Raw genomic sequence first — 19,920 nt, 5'->3', positions numbered from 1 at the left:
CATTCCACACCCCAACCACTCTCTGCGTAAAGAACCTACCTCTGATATCCTTCCTATATCTCCCACCACGAACCCTATAGTTATGCCCCCTTGTAATAGCTCCATCCACTCAAGGAAATAGTCTTTGAACGTTCACTCTATCTATCTCCTCCACTCCAGAGAGAACAGCCCTAGCTCCCTCAACCTTTCCTCATAAGACCTACCCTCCAAACCAGGCAGCATCCTGGTAAATCTCCTCTGCACTCTTTCCAGCGCTTCCACATCCTTCTTATAGTGAGGTGACCAGAACTGCACACAATATTCCAAATGTGGTCTCACCAAGGTCCTGTACAGTTGCAGCATAACCCCACGGCTCTTAAACTCCAACCCCCTGTTAATAAAAGCTAACACACTATAGGCCTTCTTCACAGCTCTATCCACTTGAGTGGCAACCTTTAGAGATCTGTGAATATGGACCCCAAGATCTCTCTGTTCCTCCACAGTCTTCAGAACCCTACCTTTGTACAGTTGGGGGAGGCGATGGCCTAGTGCTATTATTGCTAGACTATTAATCAGAAACTCAGTTAATGTTCTGGGACCTGGGTTTGAATCCTGCCACGGCAGATGGTGAAATTTGAATTGAATAAAAAACATCTGGAATTAAGAATCTACTGATGACCATGAAACCATTGTCAATTGTCAGAAAAACCCATCTGGGTCACTAATGTCCTTTTGGGAAGGAAATCTGCCATCCTTACCTGGTCTGGCCTACATGTGACTCCAGAGTCACAGCAATGTGGTTGACTCTCAACTGCCCTCCAAGGGTGACGAGGGATGGGCAATGAGTGTTGGCCAGCCAGCGACACCCATGGCCCACGAATAAATACAAAAAAAAAGTAGAAAATGCTGTACATGAGCACAGCAAACTCCCTCAAACCACAATGTGATAATGAGCAGATCATCTGCTTAGTGCGATCTAGACACAGGGATACATATTGGCCAGGACACCAGGGATAACTCTTCTGCTCTTCTTTGAAATAGTGCCATGGGATCTTTTGCATCCAACCAGGCAGACTGATGGTGCCTCCATCTAACATCTCATAAGAAAAATGGCACCACTGCAGTACTCCCTCAGTGTTGCACAGGAGTGTCAGCTCAGCACTGGAATAAGACTTGATCACTGTACCTTGTGAGTCAGAGGTGAGAAAACTGAAAGGATTTTATATCTTGGTGCACCGACATACTGGAGCAATACTTTGTTATACAAACAGATTTTGATAATGTTTGTTGTTTTTTTTCTCACATCTATAAGGAAAACAGGCTCTAGACTATAGGCAAACCGGTATACAACATTAGGGCAAAAACAGATAGCTAACAGAAAACCCAAGAGTAAATTGGCAGATTGAGATGGATACTGAATTCACAATGGCTTTTTCCCAGGGTGAAAATGGCTGCTATGAGAGGACACAGGTTTAAGGTGCTGGGGAGTAGGTACAGGGGAAATGTTAGGGGGAAGTTTTTCACACCGAGGGTGGTGGGCGAGTGGAATCGGCTGCCGTCAGTGGTGGTGGAGGCAAACTCAATAGGGTCTTTTAAGAGACTCCTGAATGAGTACATGGGACTTAATAGGATGGAGGGTTATAGGTAGGCCGAAAAGGTAGGGATATGTTCGGCACAACTTGTGGGGCCGAAGGGCCTGTTTTATGCTGTAGTTTTCTATGTTTCTATGACTAGCACAGATTGGGCAGTTTAACAACATTGGGTTTGCTGTGTACATGAAATTTCTGCAGGCAGTTAGAACAATGTCAAGTCCTTGGAATGAGTGTGATAGCAACAGAAAACAAAACAGAAAATGCAATAACATTGCATGTGACAAGAGAAAGGAAGAGGTGGTTAGTGAAAGAAAATGCACATTAAAGATAGCAATAGAAAGTCAGAGAGAGAAGGGAAAAATAATCAAAGAAGGGAGTGTGACCAAGTAAGGAGGAACAAATCAGATAATAATCAGAACTGTCTGTGTGCAGTTTGCACATTCCCCCCTGTGTCTGCGTGGGTTTCCTCCAGGTGCTCAACTTTCCTCCCATATTCCAAAGATATGCAGGTTAGGTGGATTGGCCATGCTAAACTGCCCCTTAGAGTCAGGGGGATTAGCAGCATAAATATGTATGGTTATGGGAGTAGGGCCTGAGCAGGAGTCTTGCCGGTGCAGGCTCGATGGGCCGAATGGCCTCCTTCTGCACTTTAGGGATTCTATGATCCTCTATGACAAAGCAGCAAGGATTTACAAAGGGGAAATCATGCTTGACGAATCCATTGGAATCCTTTGAGGATGTAACCAGTAGAGTTGACCGAGGAGAACCAGTGGATGTGGTTTATTTAGACTCTCAGAAGCCTTTTGACAAGCTCTCACACAACAGACTACTATGTAAAATTAAAACTCATGGGATTATAGGCAATGTCTTGAGATGGATAGAAAGTTGGTTAATCGATAGGAAACAAAATGTTGGCATAAATGGGTCTTTTTCTGGTTGGCAGTCAGTGATTAATGGGGTTCCGCAGGGATCTGTGCTAGAACCCCAACTGTTCACATTATATCTTAATGATTTGGAAGAGGGAACTGAATGTATTATCTCCAACTTTGCAAATGATACAAAGTTGAGTGGGAGAGTGAGCTGTGAGGAGGATACAGAGATGATTCAGCATGATTTGGACAGGCTGAGAGTGTGGGCATCTGCATTGCAGATGCAGCATAATGTGGATAAACGTGAAGTTATCCACTTTGGTAGCAAGAATAAGAAGACAGATGATTATTTCAATGGGTGTAAATAGCGAGATCTTGGTGCCTGTGCATCAGTCGCTGAAAGTAAGCGTGCAGGTACAGCAGGCAGTAAAGAAGGCAAATGGTATGTTGGCCTTCATAGGGAGAGGATTTGAGTACAGGGATAGGGATGTTTTGCTGCAATTGTATAGGGCGTTGGTGAGGCCACACCCGGAATAGTGTGCAGTTTAGGTCTCCTTATCTGTCCTTACTATTGAGGGAGTACAATGAAGGTTTACCAGACTGATCCATGGGATGGCTAGTCTGTCATATGAGGAGAGACTAAGTCGGTTAGGATTAGATTCACTGGAGTTCAGAAGAGTGAGAGGGGATCTCACAGAAACTTATAAAATTCTAACAGGGTTAGACAGGGTAGATTCAGAAACAATGTTCCCAATCGTGGAGGAGTCCAGAACTAGGGATCATAGTTTGAGGAGAAGGGGTAAACCTTTTAGAACTGAGGTGAGGAGAAATTTCTTCATTCAGAGAGTGGTGAATGTGTGGAATTCACTACCACAGAAAGTAGTAGAGACCAATGCATTGTCTGATTTCAAGAAGGATTTAGGTATAGCTCTTGGGGCTAAAGGGATCAAAGGATATGAGGGGGAAAGGAGTAATCAGGATATTGAATTTGATGATCAGCCATGATCATAATGAATGGTGGAACAGGCTCGAAGGGCCGAATAGCCTACTCATGCTTCTAGTTTCTATGTAAAAGATCTGGTGGCACTAAGTTACTCATTCAAATTATACAGTGGAACAGGCAGCTGGTTGTAGCACAATTATGTTCAAAAGGAGGGAACAGAGAGAAGATGGGAAGGGAGAAGGTGAGCAGAGAATGATGAGGGACATTAGGATAGAGCGAGAGAGAGGAAGAGGAAATTTACGGGAGAGAGTGGGGGAAGTAAGTTGCGAAGGTGACACAAGGAAGCTACAAATGGACATCGAAAGGTTAAGTGAGTGGGCAAAGATCAGGCAAATGGAGTATAATGTGGGAAAATTGGTCATTGTCCATTATTGCAGAAAGAATAAAAAAAGCTTATTACTAAATGGTGAGAGATTGCAGGTCTCTGAAATGCAGAGGGATCTGGATGGTCTAGTGCACAAAAAGGTTACAAAAGGTTTGTATGCAGGTACAACAAGTAATCAAGAAAATTAATAGAACGATATCATTTATTGCAAGGGGAACTGAATACAAAGGTAGAGAGAGTACACCTCAATTATACAAGGTATTGGTGAGGCCACATCTGGAATATTGTGCAGAGTATTGCCATCCTTACTTAAGGAAGGATGTAAATGTAATGGAAGCAGTTCAGTGAAGGTTTACTAGACTAATAGAACATAGAACATAGAAAGCCACAGCACAAACAGGCCCTTCGGCCCACAAGTTGCGCCGATCACATCCCCACCTCTAGGCCTATCTATAGCCCTCAATCCCATTAAATCCCATGTACTCATCCAGAAGTCTCTTAAAAGACCCCAACGAGTTTGCCTCCACCACCACCGACGTCAGCCGATTCCACTCACCCACCACCCTCTGAGTGAAAAACTTACCCCTGACATCCCCCCTGTACCTACCCCCCAGCACCTTAAACCTGTGTCCTCTCGTAGCAACCATTTCAGCCCTTGGAAATAGCCTCTGAGAGTCCACCCTATCCAGACCCCTCAACATCTTGTAAACCTCTATCAGGTCACCTCTCATCCTTCGTCTCTCCAGGGAGAAGAGACCAAGCTCCCTCAACCTATCCTCATAAGGCATGCCCCCCAATCCAGGCAACATCCTTGTAAATCTCCTCTGCACCCTTTCAATGGCTTCAACATCTTTCCTGTAATGAGGTGACCAGAACTGCGCGCAGTACTCCAAGTGGGGTCTAACCAGGGTCCTATAAAGCTGCAGCATTATCTCCCGACTCCTAAACTCAATCCCTCGATTAATGAAGGCTAGTACGCCATACGCCTTCTTGACCGCATCCTCCACCTGCGAGGCCGATTTAAGAGTCCTATGGACCCGGACCCCAAGGTCCTTCTGATCCTCTACACTGCTAAGAATGGTACCCTTCATTTTATACTGCTGCTCCATCCCATTGGATCTGCCAAAATGGATCACTACACACTTATCCGGGTTGAAGTCCATCTGCCACTTCTCCGCCCAGTCTTGCATTCTATCTATGACTGGATTGGACGGGTTACCTTATGAGGAAAAGTTGGACAGGTTAGGTCAGCATCCGCTAGAGTTTAGAAGACCAAGAAATGACTTGATCGAAGCATGCAAGGTCCTGAGGGGTCTTGACAGGGCGGATTGAATACAGGAGTTGGGGCGTCTTGTTGAAGTTGTACAAGACATTGGTAAGGCCACACTTGGAATACTGTGTACAGTTTTTCCTCTGGAGCGTAGAAGGCTGAGGAGTGATCTTCTAGAGGTCTATAAAATAATGAGGGTCAGAGATCAGCTAGATAGTCAATATCTTTTCCCAAAGGTAGGGGAGTCCAAAACTAGAGGGTATAGGTTTAAGGTGAGAGGGGAGAGATACAAAAGGGTCCAGAGGAGCAATTTTTTCACACACAGGGTGGTGAGTGTCTGGAACAAGCTGCCAGAGGTAGTAGTAGAGGTGCGTACAATTTTGTCTTTTAAAAATTATTTAGACAGTTACATGGGTAAGATGGGTAGAGGGATATGGGCCAAATGCGGGCAATTGGGACTAGCTGATCAAAGACAAAGATGAGGAGGAATGCTTTCTCGCAGAGGTTCATGAGTCTTTGGAACGCTTTTTCTCAAAACACAGTGAAAGCAGACTCTGGATATTTTTAAGGCAGCAGTAGGTAGAGTTGAGGTCACAATCAGATCAGTCACAATCAGATCAGCCACAATCGGATTGAATGGTGCAGGCTCAAACAGCCTATTCCCGCTCCTAATTCCTAAGTTTGTATGTATGTACAATGGAACAGGAATTGGAGAAAGATGATATGGGCTGGGGGGAGAAGAGAGGGCAGAAGGTGGGGAAAGGGGGGTGGGTAGAGAAACTTGGAGAAAGGAAGTATAACGCGTTGCATTAAACTGGATGATAAGGATGCAAGATCAAGCAAGGTTCATACCTGAAACCTCCAATTCTAGTCACAGGTATTTCACATTTTCCCACTGGAAACGGAGTGTACTACTAAAAATTCAAACACACGAAACCATACTGAAACAGAGCTCTGAGAGCAGTGTTGACGTCTCAGCTGATAAGTATCAGCTGTTCCACAGGCATGCAATGCATTCATGGCACACAGCCAGTAAAGGACATTTGATCCCAGTCCAACCACAGCGCTCATTTGGTGGGTTACCTACTTTCAGTAACATTAACTCCTGTCCCACCCCTCTCCCCTCTGGGGAAAATAAACTGCGGGTGGTCGGCCTAAACCTGCTTCTCAACAGCTACTGGCCAATTCCTTTCAAAAATGCACACTGTTCCCTTAACAACCTTCGCTAGGAATCAAACTGACCTATACCCATTTTACTCTTTTAATTCTTCATATTGTTGGTGGAATTATATTTGCATCCTCAATTATATCTATTAAAATAATAGAGCTCTGAAAGACAGCATTAATGTCTCCTTAAATTCCTTGATTGTTGCAGGATACATATTTGGAGGGTCCAAGTTTTTTAGACTTTGTAGGGCATTTAGGCTCGCAACACAGAGCCTCATGGGCCACACAAGTTTAAATCTATGCTCCCACGAATTTGACTTTCTCTCAAGCTGAAAATACTAACCGGACAAAGCCAGCACGCAGGAAATACAAGTATAAATAGAATCTGCACTTCATGGGTGGTTTGGCAGGAATCACAGGACACGTGGCTGAATGGCCATCCTTGAAATGTCCTGTTTGGCCCTTCTGCAAATAGCCCATGTTGTTATTTAATCCTTCCAATTCCTGCAAAATGCACTATTAACATCTGTGAGTATTTAGTCCCGTTTACTGTGACTGGGAGTTTGTTTAAAGCCCTCTTTTTGAAAAGCAACGTGAAAAATCCATTCAGCATATCTGCCATATCCGATCATCTTTAATTGGTTTACCCGAGTTATCTTTTAACGGATCCTTTGGCTCTTTGACCTTCATTAAACTATTAATAGCCGCCATTTTTTATCTCTCAAAATTGCAGAAGTGGTAGACGGGAAGGATGATACCAATCACAAACAACAGGACATGGATAGGCTAGCAGAATGGGAAAACAAGCGGAAGATGGAATTCCATGCAGAGAAGTGGGAGCTGATGCATTTAGCAGAAGGAAGGGATAGGGAGAGGCAATACAGACTTAATGGCACAAATCTCAAGAGTTTGCAGGGACAGAAGGACCTTGGGGTGCATGTGTATCAATCTTTGATGATGACAGGCCATATTGAGGGAGTGGTTAGAAAGCATTTGAGATCCTAAGCTTCAAAAATAGAGGTATTGAGCACAAAAGCAGGGAATATAGGCCGTGTGCCTAAAAACTGTCAGATCGCCTCAAATATCATTCCTTCTGCTGTGCATACTGTTCTAGGGACTGCAAAAACTACAAAAGGCACACAAATTGAGCATGTCTCTTAAATTCCTGATTATCCAATTGGAGTGCTCTGACTGGATAACCAATTAGGGCACTGAAAGGCGAACCAATCATGGTAGCAAGAGTCTGCCGATGCCAAATTTGACTGAGAAAAAAAAATCACATCGAGGCAATGCCTCTTTTTTAAATGAAGCGAAAGCACAGGAAACAATAGCTTCCTCATGCATTCTCCATGGCAACATCTTGGCTAATCAGAGTTGACTTGCCAACCAATCAGCACCCTTTCCTCTTGCAGTACAAATTGTTGCTCCTTTTGAAATTTTTGTGTCTGCTCTGATGGATGAAAGATCAAAAGTCTTGATCTCTCTGTTCTTCAGCAGTACAAAAGCAGTTATGCTGAAACTTTGCAAAGCTCTCGTTCAGCTCAAACTGTACGGTAACGTATTCCGTTCTCGACACCACGCTTTAGGAAAAATTGAGAGGGTGCAGAGGTGATTTACCAGAATGAGTCCAAAGATGGGAGGTTTTAGCTACGAAGTTAGGTAGGAAAAGCTGGGGTTGTTTTCCTTGGAGGAAAGAAGATTGAGGGGAGATTGATAGGGGTGTACAAGATCATGACAGGTTTGGATAAGATAGTCAAGAAAAATTCTTCCCATTAGTTGATGGAACAAGGTTGAGGGGACAAAGAATTAAGATTTTGGGTGAGAGAAGCAGAGGAAATGTGAGGAAGAACTTTTTTATGCAGTGAGTGTAATCACCTGGAACCTATTGGCCACAGGGTAAATAATTGATTATTTCAAAAAAAATTGAATGGATAGAACCATAGAACATTACAGCACAGAAACAGGCCTTCTTGGCTGTGCCGAACCATTTTTCTGCCTAGTCCCACTGACCTGCATCTGGACCATATCCCTCCACACCCCTCTCCTCCATGTACCTGTCCAAGTTTTTCTTAAATGTTAAAAGTGAGCCCGCATTCACCACTTCATCTGGCAGCTCATTCCACACTCCCACCACTCTCTGTGTGAAGAAGCCCCCGCGAATATTCCCTTTAAACTTTTCCCCCTTCACCCTTAACCCATGTCCTCTGGTTTTTTTCTCCCCTAGCCTCAGTGGAAAAAGCCTGCTTGCATTCACTCTATCTATACCCATCATAATTTTATATACCTCTATCAATCTCCCCTCAATCTTCTACGCTCCAGGGAATAAAGTCCTAACCTATTCAATCTCTCTCTGTAACTCAGTTTCTCAAGTCCCGGCAACATCCTTGTAAACCTTCTCTGCACTCTTTCAACCTTATTAATATCCTTCCTGTAATTAGTTGACCAAAACTGCACACAATACTCTAAATTCGGCCTCGCCAATGTCTTATACAACCTCACCATAACATTCCAACTCCGAGACTCAATACTTTGATTTATAAAGGCCAATGTACCAAAAGCACTCTTTACGACCCTATCTACCTGTGACGCCACTTTTAGGGAATTATGTATCTGTATTCCCAGATCCCTCTGTTCTACTGCACTCTTCAGTGTCCTACCATTTACCTTGTATGTTCTACCTTGGTTTGTCCTTCCAAAGTGCAATACCTCACACTTGTCTGCATTAAACTCCATCTGCCATTTTTCTAGCTGGTCCAAATCCCTCTGCAAGCTTTGAAAACCTTCCTCACTGTCCACTACACCTCCAATCTTTGTATCATCAGCAAATTTGTTGATCTAATTTACCACATTATCATCCAGATCATTGATATAGATGACAAACAACAATGGACCCAGCACTGATCCCTGTGGCACACCACTAGTCACAGGCCTCCACTCAGAGAAGCAATCCTCCACTACCACTCTCTGGCTTCTTCCATTGAGCCAATGTCTAATCCAATTTACTACCTCTCCATGTATACCTAGTGACTGAACCTTCCTGACTAACCTCCCATGCGGGACCTTGTCAAAGGCCTTACTGAAGTCCATGTAGACAACATCCACTGCCTTCCCTTCATCCACTTTCCTGGTAACCGCCTCGAAAAACTCTAATAGATTGGTTAAACATGACCTACCACGCACAAAGCCATGATGACTCTCCCTAATAAGTCCCTGTCTATCCAAATATTTGTAGGTCCTATCTCTTAGTACTCCTTCCAATAATTTACCTACTACTGACGTCAAACTATAATTTCCCGCATTACGTTTTGAGCCTTTTTTAAACAACGGAACAACATGAGCTTTCCTCCAATCATCCGGCACCTCACCCGTGGATACCGACATTTTAAATAATGCCAGGGCCCCTGCAATTTCAACACTAGTCTCCTTCAAGGTCCGAGGGAATACCCTGTCTGGTCCTGGGGATTTATCTACTCTGATTTGCCTCAAGACAGCAAGCACCTCCTCCCCTTTAATCTGTATAGGTTCCATGACCTCCCTACTTGTTTGCCTTATTTCCATAGACTCCATGCCAGTTTCCTGAGTAAATACGGATGCAAAAAACCCATTTAATATCTCTCCCATTTTGGTTTCATACATAGCCGACCACTCTGATCTACAAGAGGACCAATTTTATCCCTTACTATCCTTTTGCTCTTAATATACCTGTAGAAGCTCTTAGGATTATCCTTCACCTTGTCTGCCAAAGCAACCTCATGTCTTCTTTTAGCCCTCCTGATTTCTTAAGTAGTTTCTGGCACTTTTTATACTCCTCAAGCATCTTATTTGCTCCCTGTTGCCTATACATGCCATACATCTCTCTTCTTCTTTATCAGAGTTCCAATATCGTCCGAGAAGCAAGGTTCCTTATTCTTATTCACTTTGCCTTTACTCCTGACAGGAACATACAAACTCTGCACTCTCAAAATTTCTCCTTTGAAGGCCTCCCACTTACCAATCACATCCTTGCCTGTCCCAATCCACGCTTTTTAGATCCTTTCTCATTTCTTCAAATTTGGCCTTTTTCCAGTTTAGAACCTCAACCCGAGGACCAGATCTATCTTTATCCATGATCAAGTTGAAACTAATGGCGTTATGATCACTGGAACCAAAGTGTTCCCCTACACACACTTTCGTCACTTGTCCGAACTCGTTTCCTAATAGGAGATCTAATATTGTATCCTCTCTAGTTGGTACCTCTATATATTGATTTAGAAAATTTTCCTGAACACATTTTACAAACTCTAACCCGTCTAGACCTTTAACAGTATGGGAGTCCCAATCTATGTGTGGAAAATTAAAATCCCCTACTATCACAACTTTATGTTTCCTGCAGTTGTCTGCTATCTCTCTGCAGATTTGCTCCTCCAATTCTCGCTGACTATTGGGTGGTCTATAATACACCCCCATACCTTTCCTGTTTCTCAGCTCCACCCACATGGCCTCCGTAGACAAGCCCTCTAATCTGTCCTGCCTGAGCACTGCTGTAAGATTTTCCCTGACTAGCAATGCCACCCTTCATCCCTCTGCCTCTATCACATCTGAAACATCGGAACCCTGGAACATTGAGCTGCCAGTCCTGCCCCTCCTGTAGCCAAGTTTCACTCATGGCTATAATGTCATAATTCCATGTGTCGATCCACGCCCTCAGCTCGTCTGCCTTCCCCACAATACTCCTGGCATTGAAATAGACACACCTCAGAAGATTATTACCACCACACACAACCCTTCTATTTGTGATTTTGCATGAACTATTAACATCATTTATTTTCACCCCCGCTCCATTATCTGCTCTGGCACTCTGGTTCCCATCCCCCTGCAAATCTAGTTTAAACCCTCCCCAATAACACTAGCAAACCTCCCTGCAAGTATATTGGTCCCCTTGTAGTTCAGGTGTAACCCGTCTCTCTTGTACAGGTCCCACCTGCCCCAGAAGACGTCCCAATGATCTAGAAATCTGAAACCCTGCCCCCTACACCAGTTCCTCAGCCACGTGTTCATCCGCCCGAGCATCCTACTCTTACCCTCACTGGCACGTGGCACAGGTAGCAATCCTGAGATTACTACCCTCGGGGTCCTGCTTTTTAACTTCCTACCAAGCTCTCTATACTCACTCTTCAGGACCTCCTCACTCTTCCTTCCTACGTCATTGGTACCGATGTGTACCATGACATCTGGCTGATCACCTTCCCACTTCAGAATGCTGTGCACGCGATCAGAGACATCCCTGACCCTGGCACCCGGGAGGCAACAAACCATCCGGGAGTCTCTGTCACGACCACAGAACCTCCTGTCTGTACCTCTGACTATCGAGTCCCCTATCACTACCGCTCTCCTCTTCTTCCACCCTCCCTTCTGTGCTGCAGAACCAGACTCAGTGCCAGAGATCCGGCTGCCGCAACTTGCCCCAGGTAAGGCAACCCCCACAACAGTATCCAACTCGGTATACCTGTTGTGGAGGGGAATGGCCGCAGGGGAACCCTGCTCTGCCTGCCCTTTCCCTTTCCCTTGCTTGACGGTAACCCAATTACCTGTGCTCTGTGCCTTTGGCGTAACTGCCTCCCTGAAGCTACTATCTATAAACTCCTCATTCTCCCGAATGATCCGGAGGTCATCCAGCTCCTGCTCCAGTTCCCTAACGCGGTTTGTTAGCAGCTGCAGCTGGATGCACCTCCTGCAGGTGTCGTTGTCAGGGAGACCTCCGGTGTCCCTGACTTCCCACATCCTGCAAGAGAAGCATTCCAACATCCTGCCTGGCATTCTTTCTACTCTGAAGAAACAAAAACAACTTGCCGGAACTACCCTCGGCTCTGCCTGTTCACGCCGAAGCCTGTTTGAGCCAAACCCGTCCCACTCCGCCGCCCGCTCACAACACTGCCCGCTGGATAGAGTGGCCTGCTTTTTAAACCTTCCGCGTGCTACTGGCTGACCTCAGGCGCCGGCGCAGTCTCGCGTTCCACTTGCTGCCTCCCTTGCTCTGACTCAAAAAATTCACTGGGGCCGACTTCCGGTTTAACACTCCCGGCTGCCTTACAGAAAAAAAACTCCGAAAAAAAAAGAGTAAACTAAAAATACCTCTTACCTACTCGCTCTCCTCACTTGAACCACCACTCTAGCTGCTCCTCTGGAACAATGAGGTCGAACCCTCTAAGGTAAGTACCTTTTAAGGGAAAAAAAACTTCCCAGGTTTCACTGGGGCCTACTTCCGGTTACTTGAAGGAAATTAATTTGCAGGGCCAACTGACTGCACTGCTCCGTGAGAAACCAGCCTGGAGTAGATGGATCAAATTTAGGTTTTTTTTATTCGTTCTTGGGATGTGGGTGTCGCTGGCTGGGCCAACATTCATTGCCCATCCCTCCCTAAGGGCATTTAAGAGTCAACTGCATTGCTGCGGATCTAGAGTCACATGTAGGCCAGACCATGTAAGGACAACAGATTTCCTTCCCTAAAGAACATTAGTGAACCAGATGGAGTTTTACGACCATCGACAATAGTTTCATGGTCATCAGAAGACTTTTAATTGCAGATTTCTATTGAATTCAAATTTCACCATCTGTCATGGTGGGATAAAAGTAAAAGTTTATTTATTAGTCACATGTAGTCTTACATTAACACTGTAATGAAGTTACTGTGAAAATCCCCTTATCGCCACACTCCAGCACCTGTTCGGGTACACTGAGGGAGAATTTAGCATGGCCAATCCACCTAACCTGCACCTCCTTGAACTGTGGGGGGGTAACCAGAGCACCCGGAGGAAACCCACGCAGACACGGGGAGAATGTGCAGACTCCACACAGACAGTGACCCAAGCCGGGAAACGAACGCAGGTCCCTAGTGCTGTGAGGCAGCAGTGCTAACCACTGTGCCACCGTGCCATCTCGTTCCGTATTCGAACACAGGTCCTCAGAGCATTACCCTGGGTCTCTGGATTACTAATCCAATGACAATACCACCAGGCTACTGCATTCCTAGTTGTCTCCTTCTGTGCAGTAATTCACTCTTTGACTTTTCGGAATAGGTAAAGGCCATTCAGTCCTGAGCTTGTTCCACCTTCTCTTAGATAAAATTATAATTGATCTGTTACTCAACTCATTTACCTTGCATACACCCATATCCCAGGACACCCTGTGCATTAAAACATCCCAGCGTTTGCAGCTTTTGAGCAATAAATAGGAGAAATAAATTGGGGAATTTCACAGTAACTTCATTACACTGTTAATGTATGCCTTACTTGTGACTAATAATAAATAAACTTTAAAATTCCAGCCCTCATAATTAAGTCTTTTAAAGCCTGTTACCAACCTGGTGAATCCATGTTGTTCTTCTAAAACCAATATACCTTTCCTGAGGTTTGGTGCCTAAAACTGAATGCAGTCTTGAAGAAAAAAGATCTGATCAGAGTTCTGTATGACTGAAGCTTAACTTCTTCAGTTTTGAATTTTCACCCTCTCAAAAGCCAACATTCCTTTAACCTTTATAATTTTTTTAACCTATCCACATCTTCTTAGTGATTTGTGTACCTGAACATCTAAATCCTTTGCTCATGCCACAGCTCCTAATTACGGTTCTGATTTGGAACTCTAAAATCTTAAGTAGATGACCACACATTTCTCTACATTGAACTCCATCTGCCAGTTTAGCCTACTCATGTAGTACATCCAAGCACCATCATCCTCCCATTCAAATAACTTCTGGTACTTCCAGATATTGCCATCTGTAAACTTGGGTACATAATTCTATTCACTTTATTCATATTCATATATTCATACTCTATTCCTTTATCCTGGCTCTTTGACTCGATGTGACAAATGGTATCTTGCTGAGGCCTCTTTCACCGTCTCTATTAATGACTTGGATAAACTACTGGAGTTCTGAAGATGAATCATATGCGACTCAAAATGTTAACTCACTTTCTCTCTCCACATATGCTGCCAGACTTGCTGAGTATTTCCTGCACTTTTTAAATTTCAGATTTCCAGTATCTGCAATATTTTGTTTTTATTTTACTATCTTCTGCTAGTCTCACATGCTGAGTGAGCAAATGAGTGCCACATCCACACTGATTTCTCATCCAATCATTACTTCTGAAAAATACAATGCTGCAGTTTCCAAAAGGATACAAGCCTGCACCACCGTCACAGTAAATTACATTATAGTCAGGAAAACCATGCTTCAATGAACTCTTTGGACAATTTCAAAAAAATCTGTGCTGTACTGCAGCTTTATGAAAAGATCTAAAATACAGAGGAAAAAACTACATAGATTTATTTACAATAGTGTTAGAAATTAAATACAGATTTCTGCTGATGTGGAATCTAACATCCTTGGTCATGGAGTTATGCAGCACTGCCACCTGGATATAACTGTCTGCCCCAAACACGCACCACACTCACATTACAAACACAAAGTGCGACTATTCTGATCTAGCGGTTTCATCGAGCACAAGCATTTTACAGGGTTTTACGAGATCATTATGCTTCTATCCAGCTGAGTCCAAGCATACACGAATACAACATCAAGAGCTCTGCATTTTGCATCTTCATTGACTAGCACGTAAATTCAGTTACAACACACCTGGGCTGTCTGGGCTGTGTCTAAGTGGGCTATTTCGGTATGTGTCCCAGCATCTCAGAATGTACAGTGTGAATCACACGCTCCCAAAAATTCACATACACTGCTGATACTGGCAGATCTTAGTGCTATGATTTGGGATTTATCCACCAATGGGGCAGCAGCACTGTGAACAGTCTTTTCCAGAGTTGCAGGTCCTCAACATTCAGAGTAATAATCAGTGAATCAGGAATATAGACAGGACTACGTTGCCTTCGCCCAGATCGTCCACAATCTAGATACCATGCTATCGGGGAAAAAAATATTTCCCACAATAATAGCAATGTTTTCCTATTAGCTGCTGACACTGAGTTAATATGAAAGCTCATGGAGATTTACCAATATTTCACACAAAGATAGGGCAATAAATTCTATTAAATTGTTTGATTGATTCCACATTAATCTCAGATTAGGCTCTGAACCGGGTGCTGATATCTGTGTGGCCGATTTACAGTTTTAGGAAAAGTGGAGAACATTTCTGCTGCAGAAAATACCCTTGGTTCAAAAGAGTTAAATACACAGGAAGTAAATCAAAATAAATGTTGGCAAAAAGATACTCTCTGTACGTTGGCAGGCTGGCTACATTGCGACAGAGGAAGAGAAAGAATTATAAACATGACCTATCCTAGGATAGTGTTGCATCACCACATCTATCCAAGAGTCCTAAATCATTGACTTTTGTAAACTCAAGTGGTGAACAGTAACAGACTCACCACATTTTCTTGGATGGACACACTCATAAACAACAGTGAAATGATTTGCAGGGGGAGGGGATGTAGGTTTGCTGGGAATCTTTGGCAGCAGTTCAGCTCAGCGCCCAGAGGGAAACAACGCACAGACTGAGCAATGGAGGGAATAGTTCCAAGAACTATGAGTCAGCACCAGCTGCAGTGAAAGTGAAGGAGTGGTAAATTACCAGGGCTGAAATCTTCCAGGAATGCTCAACAACAGGGAACAACTGCTTCCATCCCAGTAACTCCACTGTGAAAAGTCAGAGGGGATTTGGATTCAGTCAGGATGTCTCATTAACCCTTAACACTAAGACAGGTGGGGGTCTCTAGACAGTGATTAATGTTACATCAGCTTAATTACATGCCCACAACTATGAAACCTGAATACTTTATAAATGGATTGAAACACAAGGGGGCTTTATTCCCTTACTACTGACATTTATACTGTGTTAGATTGTGATGCACTATTTTCTGAAGGAGAATTTGTGCCTTTAGATCAGTAGAAATATATAAACTCACATTAAAGTAACGCCGTGCCCCAAAGCCAGAAATCCATTTCCAGCCAACCACAGTACAGCAGATAGTGATAGGTTCATTGGTGGGATATTTAAATCAGTCACTGCTAGGATATTTAAATTATATTTAAAATAACTGTTAAATATTTGACTTCCTGACAACTCTCATGTCGTGGACAGCAGGCATCCTCGGACAAACCAGTCCTCCAGCTTTTTTCATAGAATCATAGAAACCCTACAGTGCAGGAAGAGGCCATTCGGCCCATCGAGTCTGCACCGACCACAATCCCACTCAGGCCCTACCCCCATATCCCTACATATTTTACCCACTAATCCCTCTAACCTACACATCTCAGGACACTAAGGGGCAATTTTAGTATGGCCAATCAACCTAACCCGCACATCTTTGGACTGTGGGAGGAAACCGGAGCACCCGGAGGAAACCCACGCAGACACAAGGAGAATGTGCAAACTCCACACAGACAGTGACCCAAGCCGGGAATCGAACCCAGGTCCCTGGAGCTGTGAAGCAGCAGTGCTAACCACTGTGCTACTGTGCCGCCCTTATTGTGCTACCGTGCCGCCCTTTTGTACAGGCCATGGTGATTAGGCAGGAGGTTTTGGTCACTCTATCAGCATAAATCTCAGCTTACAAATAACTAAACCACAATGAATTTCTGAACAGAGTTAAAACTCGATTTACACTGTGCTGGAAATAAATGACCTATGCTCGACACAAAGATTTAAATAGATCATCTTCATATTTCAGACGTTTTTCTAACCATTTTCCCATAAAATGTTTTGTAGAAATACTTCATAATTAACAACTGTGTTTCAGGCAAATTACATTCACACAAGTTTTTTAAAATGAGATCAAAGATTATTAAATTAATAAAACTACTTTCACCACAGCACTTACTAATAATAACAGAAAACGCTGGAGAAACTCAGCAGGTCTGACAGCATCTGTGGAGAGAGAATGGAGCTCTGAAGAAGGGTCATCCAGACTCGAAACGTTGGCTCTATCCTGTCTCCACAGATGCTGCCAAACCTGCTGAGTTTCGCCAGCATTTTCTGTTCTTGTTTCAGAGTCCAGCATCCACAGTATTTTGCCTTCACTAATAATAAGCAATTTGTTAGTCTGTGTTAAGAATTGAGGTCTGACATTGACATGTTTCTGGTACAGTGGCGTCAATCAACAATAGCCTGAGCATGTGAATTCTTCTGGGAGTTGACACATACTGCCCATAACCCAGAGACACTAACAATGTTTTCAGTGACTAGAATTGGATATTGACATCTTTCACACATGCACAAATCCATTCCTTCCAAAGGCAGGTTAAGCGAGGTTACATGCTGATAGTTAAATATTGGGAACATCGCTGAACACAAAACGTTCAAATTGTTTATGGGAGTGACACTCGGGCTGAACCTGACAGAATGTCAATATTGATTTGCAAAGGAATTGAATGCTCTGCTCACGTATGGACATTTACATTTCAAAAATTCTTTGATTTCTAGCACTGTTCAGTTCAAGAGGAAACGGACATTCTGGCCCATAACCTCCAGGGCATCGCAACTGTGGGGTAACTGAAAGATGCACCAGGAATACCCCTCTCCCCCAGAGACCCCCAAGTAAGGATTGCAATGAAATTGCAACAGAACTTCAAAGATCCATTGGGCAATTTCCCTGCAATGGGAGTTATCCAAAAGTGAGATATAAATTGCGAATGTTGGATGGCTCTGCCTGTCTTACAGCAAAGTTTACCCAGGGGAAGCTGGAAGAATTCTGGGTTATGAGAGCACTGATCCCTGCTTGGTACTGTCCGTATCTTTGACACAGATGGGATCCCCCAAATACCCCTCCCAACCCCCCACGCAGCCCCTGACAACTGGCCCCAATTCCCCACAGGACATTGCCTGATTTCAAGAAGAAATTAGATATAGTTCTTGGGACTAAAGGGATCAGGGATATGGGAGGAAGGGGGATCAAGATATTGAATTCAATGATCAGCCATGGTCATAATGAATGGCAGAGCAGGCTCGAGGGGCCAAAAGGCCTACTCCTACTTCTAGTTTCTATGACTCCAGTGACTATTTGCCCCGTTCCCCATGGGACTCCACCCAAGTGGCTCATGCTCACTTTGTGATTTATGCACGGGATGCCCAAACCCCTCTGTGTCGCAGCTTTTTCCAATAATAATCAATCCCTTTATTCTACCTACCAAAGTGCTCATTTTCCTGCATTATATTCCATTGTTAAGTTTTAGTCTACTCACTTAACTTGTTCATATCCTTCTGTAGACTCTGTCACCTTGGCCAAAGAAGCTCTTACTGTCTTTTTTATTATTACATGCTAGATTACCGTCATAGTTTACCTTTCCCCTCTTCATCATTCTTTTGGTCATCTTCTGTTAGTTTTTGAAAGCTTTCCTGATTCTCTGCCTTACCAATTAATCTTCACCATATTGTATGTCTTTTCTTTCAGTTTAACACTATCCTTAACTTCCTGGGTTAACCAAGGTTGATTTATCCCCTTCCTGGAATCCTTCTTCCTCACTGGGATATATCTTTATTGAGAGTCATGAGCTATTTTCATAAATGTCTGCCATTGCTGATCAACCGTCCTTTAGTTAAACTCCTTCCCCAGTCCACTCCAGCCAACTCTGCCCTCATTCCTTTGTAATTACCCTATTGAAGTGCAGCACAGTTGTTTCTAACCCAAGTTTCTTGCTCTTAAACTGAATTCTATCATGTTATGGTCATTATTTCTGAGGGAATTTTTTTACACTGAGATTGTTTATTAAACCTGCCTCATTACACATTACCAGATCCAAAATATCGTGATGCCAGGTTGGATCCACAACTTTCTAACTTTTAAATCTTTAGAGTGGTCTTGCCCTGTTGCAGTACTAGAGGACACAAGGGAGAGAGCTGGATGGCAAGTAGTAGGTAAGGTTAAGTAAGTATTTAATACTTTTATCACTTCTAGTTTCAGAGGTCTTTTCTGTGCTTTATGGTTTGTATGGGTATATTCGGTAAGAACATCGACCAGGAAAGAGGGTCCCTAGTGGTTTGGATATAATCTGATATCAAAGGTTTAATTTAAAGGGTTAAGTCATGGCAGGAGAGCTCCAAGACGTGGTGGGCTCCTCATGCTCTGTGTGGAAAGCCGCGAACATCTCCAGTGCCTGGGACCAGTCTGTATGCAGGAAGTGTCCCCAGCTGTAGCTTCTGGAAGCCCGGGTTTCAGAGCTGGAGCAGTGGCTGGGTTCACTGTGGAGCATCCATGACGCAGAGAGTATCGTAGACAGAGAGGTGGTCACATGGCAGGCTAAAATTCCCCAGGAAGGAAGGGAATGGGTGACAACCAGACAGAGCAAGAGAGATATGCAGGCAGTGCAGGAATCTCCAGTAGCCATTCCCCTGAAAAACAAATATCACGCTTTGGATACTGTTGATGGGAATGACCTCTCAGAGGAAAGCAGCAGCAGCCAAATTCATTGCACGATGGCTGGTTCTGCTGCAGAGGGGAGGAGTAAAAGGTCTGGGAATGCAATAGTTGCAGGGGAATCAATTGTGAAGGGAATAGACTCCTGGATGGCATGTTGCCTCACTGGTGTTAGGATCAAGGCTGTCTTGGAGCACAGTAAGAAGTCTCACAACACCAGGTTAAAGTCTAACAGGTTTATTTGGTAGCACAAGCTTTTGGAGCGCCGCTCCTTCATCAGGTGAGTGATAGCTGCTCCTTCATCAGGTGGTAGCACAAGCTTTTGGAGCAGCGCTCTGAAAGCTTGTGCTACCAAATAAACCTGTTAATCT

The 19,920-nt window shown here is 43.9% G+C and overlaps 1 protein-coding gene across 26 annotated transcripts in view; it reads right to left on the bottom strand.

Annotated features, from left to right (window-relative positions):
• The window catches only part of ncor1 (nuclear receptor corepressor 1), a 376,647-nt gene that overhangs the window by 134,796 nt on the left and 221,931 nt on the right, over positions 1–19,920 (bottom strand). The window lies entirely within an intron of this gene.

Source organism: Mustelus asterias, chromosome 12 (genome assembly GCF_964213995.1).
Source record: "Mustelus asterias chromosome 12, sMusAst1.hap1.1, whole genome shotgun sequence".
NCBI lineage: Eukaryota > Metazoa > Chordata > Chondrichthyes > Carcharhiniformes > Triakidae > Mustelus > Mustelus asterias.
This window is presented reverse-complemented; position numbering and strand designations above follow the sequence as displayed.